This window comes from Osmerus eperlanus, chromosome 20, assembly GCF_963692335.1.
Source record: "Osmerus eperlanus chromosome 20, fOsmEpe2.1, whole genome shotgun sequence".
In the NCBI taxonomy this organism is placed as follows: domain Eukaryota; kingdom Metazoa; phylum Chordata; class Actinopteri; order Osmeriformes; family Osmeridae; genus Osmerus; species Osmerus eperlanus.
The window spans coordinates 2647530-2655571 of NC_085037.1; the positions used below are offsets into that span (position 1 = coordinate 2647530).

Below are 8042 nucleotides of genomic sequence, written 5' to 3' on the forward strand. Positions count from 1 at the left end.
TCAGAGACCCGCTGAGTCGCCGGTTTCAGGGACGCCGCTGAGCAGCATGATCCGAGATGCTGACTACGGCCACCACGGTGACGGAACCTCACACGGAACACGCGTGACCAAGGGAGAGGGGTGGGGGTGCACGGGGTTAACATGGAGCTCTCTGCTTCCTCTCCTGTCTCCTAGTAACTTTCCTGCCTCCTCTAGTTCATGTTCAAGTTTATTTTCCAATAACGGATAGCAATGAAATGCTCGATTTAAGGCTTCCTCAGAGCAGACTAAAATATATGTATAAAACTAGTTAACCTAAATAAATGTGTACAGTATTTAACTACAACGAAAAAAACTAATATCAAATAAAATAGAAAATAAAATAGAACTGAATAATAATGTTGAATACAACGCACATAATAATCTTCAGGAGGTCTAGTTTGTGTGTGTGTGTGTGTGTGTGTGTGTGTGTGGGGGGGGGGGGGTGGTAAGTGAATGTTTGTAAGGAGCCAGTGATTATGGTGTGTGTCTGGGCCATGTGAGTGTTATGGCGTGGCAGGCTCTGCGCTGTGGCAGTAGCATCTCCATGTGAACGACGTCGAACCTTGTTCACATCCTGTCGTAGAATCTCACACACACTCCTGCTGGCACACACTCGCACTGACACACCCCCTGTCTCTCTCTCTCGCACACACACGTACTTACACACGTACATTCACACATACTGACACATCTACCCTCTCACGCACACATAATTCACACACACACTGACGCAGACATACACACACATACTTACACACACACACACGTGCAGAGCTGCAGAAGGCCAGTGTTCGGGGCCAGAGAGGGGTCAGTTGCAACAGGGGGAGATTGTAACACACCAACTGAAATCTCTTCAGTCAGACTGACCGACAATTTGTCTGGAAGGATAGCAGCAAGGCCTGAATCTCTTCTTACAACACGGATCACTGCATCAAACATTTACACTGACCTGATTTGACTGAGAGAGAGGGGGGGGGGGGGCAGAGAAAGAGAGAGGGCGGGAGAAATAGAGAGAGAGGGCAGGAGAAATAGAGAGAGAGAGATGGATGGATGGATACTTCAACATGAGACCAAAGATCACCCTCTCTGCCCTGACTGGAGAGCATGTAGATCCCAGTCACCCTTGTGTAAGAGCTCTGCCTAGTGGTAATAAATGGGTAGTACAGAGAGACTGACTTACTAAAAACAACAAACTGTTTATTTGTGGCGTGTTGGTTTGTTAGAAGGGTCCGTGTACCTTGTGGCCATTGGTTTTTCTATTTTGCAACCCGTGTTGACAAACGCGAAATAGAGCCCTAATATCGTTTTTACACTTTAGTAAGTCAAACACACATTTAAGTATAAGGCTTGTTTTTGGTTGTTTCGTTTTTTGGGGAAAAATGAAATAACCATATAGTAATTTACTCGTATTATGCATACTGTCACGAGTGAAAAAGAGAGAGGGGGAGAGCTGTGTTATTACTTCCGAACACCAGAGAGCAGCAAAGACTATTTTTTTTTTTACCTGTAATCTGTAGGCCTACTATCTTGACGACACAGCAATAGGTTCTTTAGTAGAAGACATAAACACCAAGCTGGAGGCACATGTTGCTACTTAATTAATAAACAAAGATCTTTTCATGAAGTTTCTTTCATATATATTAGAAACATTTGTGATGATTCGCTAGCTCAGTCACCAAATTAATTCCTGCATGGAGAAGCATGGAGAAGTCTGTTGAAGGAAGGATCCAACCAATGCGGACCATGCAAGCACTGGAAACGATCGCACTAGTTCCAGTTTCTGTGCCTGAGTCCTGTTCCCAACCCTGACAGTATCACCATTTCAAAATGCAAATTCACACATAACAGAAATGTCTGTCATTTCCTTACATTACAATGATCTAACGGTCAATTGATACTACTGCTCAAAATGATAAGTAACTGTTGCATTACTCTTAATGCATAGTTTTATAGGAACTGACAAACAATATTCCAAGTTTAGAACATGAAAGTTTCTGTATAACGAGATCCATTGACACCAATTACTATGAAACATGAACAAATTGGACTAAACCATAATGTTTTCAGATTTGAATACCAGCAGCACCTGTAAGTATGTGGGCCTTGTACTGTATGTATGTATGTAGCATAGTTTTCTTTTGTAGCTAATTATGTTTGCTTTGATACAAAAAAACTGTAATTGCTGTAATTTGATTGTATTTCATCAATACATTTCTGATTTTGCTCAATGATTCCACTGTCTGTAGTATTTTCTCTTAGTCCATTTATGGTGATGTAGTGTCTTATGAAACATGTATCACACATTTTGTTGTACAATATTTAATGATTGTACAAACAACTACATGGTGAAACTATGGGTATATGGGAGTCAGGTGGCTGAGCGGTGAGGGAATCGGGCTAGTAATCCGAAGGTTGCCAGTTTGATTTCCGGTCATGCCAACTGACGTTGTGTCCTTGGGCAAGGCACTTCACCCTACTTTCCCCGGGGGGAATGTCCCTGTACTTACTGTAAGTCGCTCTGGATAAGAGCGTCTGCTAAATGACTAAATGTAAATGTATATTGTGTGTGGATGATCTAAGTGAATGTTCCTATGGTATTTCATGATAAATTATTTTTTTTAACTAATGATTCTGCATGCGCAAAGCGTCTTATAGATAGATATGAACATACAATGCTATGCTTTGAACATGTGGCAGTGTGTGTTACAAGTAATGACTGTTTCGAGTTTTGTATCTAGAGTTTTGAAAAAGGACATCAAGGTTCTGAAATTTGTGTTGTAGCGGGGTTTGCTCGTTTAAAGATAGAAATACTTAATTTATCATAAAGTCTGGGGCACCACCCTAATATTGGTTTAGGACATTAGGGAATCCTATGTTTAATATGTAATAATCAGTCTCATCTTTAGGAATGAATTCGTTCTAAGAGTAGAGCCAATCGTAACATCAGTGAACACGCACGTCAAAATATCTTTACAATGAATTTATTCAAGTAAGGTAAACAGATCTTATGAAAAGTTGGATTATGGGTTTGATATGAGAGATTGGTTTCAATGAACAGAATGAAATGGTCTAACTTAAAGAAAGGCAGAAATTGTACAGTCAGTGATTACATCCTTACAAATCATAAACAGAGCTCACGCCAATGCCATGTCGAGGAGGAAAGAGCGTTAGCCATAGTTACGTTTGATCAGGGGTTGATCAATGATGTTGAGGGCGGTTTGCGCCAAAGGTCCATTTGAAGAATCTGAAGTCACAGCGCGGCTGCGCTGGGTCATGTGACTGAGTCTGCGGGATCTCAGTGAAGTCGCATTTGGAATTGCGTTTTTGGTTCTTCTGTTGAAACGTCCAGATAGTGTCGCGATCACTATAAAGTTGAATCTCAGGAGAAGCTTGGCGACGTCCTTGGAACGCCAATCCTGATGGCGTTCATGCCATGGTCGGTTTCGCTGGAGTCCGAGATTGATGGTCATCTTAGGGCTTTATACAGTTCGAGGGAGGACCCGTCTGGGGTCAGATGTGGATTGGGGGAAGCTGGGTTCTCAACTCCCCCCTCCTTCCTTCACACCTACCAAAGGTGTGATCTGATCTCTGGCTGATCATTCGATGGTTCAAATATTGTTCTGGACATCTTGGTACAGTTACAAAATATAGTTGAATGATTGTTTTATTATGATAGCTTCGTGTAGATACCAAGAATGACGTGGTTATCTTTCAGGAAGAAGGAGTTATTACTAGAATCAAGATTTCAGTGAACACAACATTAAAACAAAGTAACAAACATAACACAAATATCCCTCTCATAATTCTCCACCTTGTACTCTTGTGGTAAAGGTGAAGTCTCAAGACTTTCCTCAAAAGTTCTGATCAAGGTATGTTCTTTGTTCAAATCGCCGCCGAAACGGATAGCAAATGGTCGCTGGAGACGTGTTGTCTAAATCAGGCCCTTTGAAGCTTGCAAGCTAGCAGGAGGGCTGATTAGGTAGATTGGGGAGGTCGTCCCCCCCCATTCTATGGTTCCTTTGCGTCGGCGTTTGGTGGGTAATCAGCATACTGAGGGTGTCACAAGGGCTGATTAGGTTTGTCTGATGTGATTGAATCACTCTTCAGGTGTGGCAAGATGTTGGCTCCGTGTGGTCTTGTGGACCTCACTACAGTGTCAAAGTGATTATAAAAAACTGTAAACAAATGTACATATTCTCAAACAATCTGACTGAAAACACTAAGAGTTAGAAAGGTCATCTCCTGTTATCTCACATTGTAACTCTTTGGTTTCTTTTCTCAGAGCTTTTTCAGAACTCAAGAGACTTTATAAACATAAAATAAAAAGCAGTCTTGACACCAGTTTAACCAGTTTGAATTTACAGGTACCTAAAATGTACCTGTCTGTCCCAACAGTATGTGCCTAGAATGATGCATGGGCATGGCGTGACTCTTCTTTGTGACTGAACACAAACACACTCCGGATCTTAAAAGGATCTGAATTTACGGACCATAAGATGATAACAAATAGGCGTGTGTCTGCCATTTGATATTTTTTCAATGAGGATCGAGTCTAACCAGACCTATCCTTTTAACACATTCAGTAGACTGTATAGAATTATTTGCCCTCTAACAATAGTAATGTTGGCAAACAAATCCTCCCAGTTTGGTGTCTGTATGAGAGGTAGGGGGCACGTAACTACCTATATTAGGCAAACTAGGTTAACTTATACATATTGTTTATTTGTCAGTAATGACTAGATAATAAAAACAATATCAAATAATGCAAGTTTAATGAAGAATTTAATGTGCATTTCAAGTGAAAATGTTGCATACCAAGTCTGAAATATAAACAAATCATTTGAGGTGACACACTCACGGCACATTCTCATTTGGTCTTGTGTCACAGTTCTGTTCTAGATTTCTAAGATTGACTGAATCCAAATTTAAATGTAGCTCAAAAATATAGACGTATTATTTTCGATTTGGGATTTCTGCAAAACAAGAATAACAATAAACGTATACATCAAACTCTCAATAAACATCAACAAATATTTAATGTCCGAAAAGTACGAAGTAGGAAGAAGTGAATACTGATCTATTGCTACCACTTCTTTAATATTTTATCAATAAAGGTATTGAATAACATGAATATTATTAACTATGAACAACTTTGAGCCCCAGTGTTCTACACAATTCGATCAAATCAAACCAATCATACCAATTAAAACAGTCAAAACAAAACAAGAACAATCAGTATTAAAATCTAAAACAACCTACACATCCTGTACCCTGTCTTACTATTCCAGTTCCCCTCTCCGATCTTCTATTACATGAATCAGATTCAGAGTCATCTTTTACTGTCATTTACTATTAATGAATCCTGCAGGACTCTGGCTGTTCGCTACCAAACAAGGTTCCATTTATACATCTACTACCTCAATCCTATTATATGAACCAAATAACTGTCATTTAAAAAAGGAATTTAGAAAAAGCAGAAAATGTTACAATATAATTTAGCTAACTAGACATCTGTCTGAAATCTTTTGGGAAAGTTTAACAGATACATTTGCAGCAGCAGCTCCAACTGCAGCTCCAATGCCAGCTCCAAGTACAGCTCCCAATGGACCCCCCACTGCTCCAATTGCTGCTCCAACAAGAGCATATGTACCAATTGCTACTTTCTTGATGTAATCATTGAATTTTTCTGCAGTCGCCCTAGCTTCATTCTCATGTTGCTGCTGAAGCTCCTCTATGTGCTGCTGGAGTAGAACACCCTGGTATTTCTTATGCAACTCCTCTATCTCTCTATTTCTCTGCTCTTCATTCTCTCTCAGAATCTTTTCTTTCTCCTCTTCAAACGCTCTTTCAGCCTCTTGGAAATTTTCATTAGTGTAGTAGCTTCCTGCATTGTTACAGGCCATGTTATTTATCTTCTTCAGTAGTTCGGTGACCTGAGTGGGATTCTTGCTTTTGTTGTTGAAGACATAGTATCCTCCCTTACATGTCTTTATGAAACCTTGAAGGTCTGCATTCTCATCCAGATACTTTTCAATAGATACATCGTCCAGCATGTCCTCATGGGTAAACAGTGCTATTGTGTATTTTTCTGCTTCAATACCAAAGGTTTTCTGGATGATTTTCACAGTTTCTTTTTCCTGGGTTGTGTATCTGTCTGCCAAACTGATAACGACCAGAAAGGCATGGGGACCGGGAGCTGAGAAAGAGATGCACTTCTTGATCTCTGTTACTATTTTATCTTCATCTTTGGTATCAAACAACCCTGGAGTGTCAACCACAGAAACCATTTTTCCATCCACCTCTCCACAATTCTTACCACAGAGTGATGTGACAGTAGCCTGGCTGCCAGCCCAACTTCGTCCCGCCCACAAAAAAATTTGGTCGGGAAGTTGGGTCTGGAGGGTCTCGTATTGTGGACAACTACAGAAAACCCAAATCTGGGCGGACCAATGAAATTGCCAGGGCGGGCTTTATACGATGATGGACAGATGAACAACAGTAACGTAATCACCCACGTCACAAAAGAGCGCTTAAGTTGAATTCGTTTTGAACAAACATACCGCTGGAGATCTGGGATGTTATGATTCTGCCATCGAGTCTGTTTTAGAAGACATCGAAAGCGCCTTAATTTTGAAAGAGCAACAGAGAAACGCAATCAAGGCATTTGTCGATGGAAAATATGTTCTTTCCGTCCTTCCTACGGGATTCGGTCAAAGTTAACATAGGCTACTACGTTGCTCTGATTGGTTGTACATCTATCCAATTGAGCGAAGAGGCATTTGTTTTCCAGGTTCGTTTGAAACACGCCCCATAGTCACAGCCCAACGGAGAGTTCTCAGACTCATATTCTGACTAGAATTATGAGTATGACAAAGTCAGGCTAATGTGACAGAGGATGGTGATCGCTTGGCTTCAAAAACTTTTCTCCCCAGGATAGTGTTTGCTGTTGCACTCTTCCCAACTCCAGTCTTCCCCACTAGCACAATTCTAATGTTATCCAACTCTGTCTCTGTTGGTTAACAAGGAAAACAATTGGAGTGATCTTGACCAACTATTTGTTAGTTATGTAAGGTCTGGCCAAACATAAACATTTCCTAAAGCCATTTTGGGCCAGAAGCATAAAAAATAAGTGCTTCGCAAAAATATTCAGACACATAACCGATTCTCTCCTATCTCTGAATTACAAATCATACCATGACATTTTGTACTCTTTAAAATTTGAATCAACTCCTTTCTGCAATAGTAGTAAACATAAAGTAAACATAAAGTAAACTTACCAGGCTGTGCATGTTTGCTGGCCATATTGAAGTAGATATGGTAGATATTCAGAATTCTGATTATTACAGTTTTTTACAATCACTTTGACACAAATTTCAGAACCTTGATGTCTTTTTTCAAAACTCTAGATACAAAACTCGAAACAGTCATTACTTGTAACACACACTGCCACATGTTCAAAGTATAGCATTGTATGTTCATATCTTTAAAGACACTTTGCGCATGCAGAATCATTAGTTCAAAAAATGAATTTATCATGAAATACCATAGGAACATTCACTTAGATCATCCACACACAATATACCCATAGTTTCACCATGTAGTTGTTTGTACAATCATTAAATGTACAACAAAATGTGTGATACATGTTTCATAAGACACTACATCACCATAAATGGACTAAAAGAAAATACTACAGACAGTGGAATCATTGAGCAAAATCAGAAATGTATTGATGAAATACAATCAAATTACAGCAATTACAGTTTTTTTGTATGAAAGCAAACATAATTAGCTACAAAAGAAAACTATGCTACAGTACGTGTACTGCAGTGTTCCTCACCTGGCTCAAAAAACAAACAAACAAAGCAAAATAAAGGATTTTTTTACTCTCCTACATTTCCATCAACCCTGTCTTGTGGATTTGCCCACAGGTTTTCATCCACATCGCAATGGATGTTTTCATTTGACAAACATCTCTGAAAGAATCTCTGGGCATGGTAAATCCAGGCCTGACACTGGTC

General features: G+C 39.8%; 1 pseudogene; it reads right to left on the reverse strand.

Annotated features, from left to right (window-relative positions):
* Positions 1-7341, reverse strand: LOC134006928 (GTPase IMAP family member 9-like; annotated as a pseudogene).
* Positions 7342-8042: the final 701 nt, after the last annotated feature.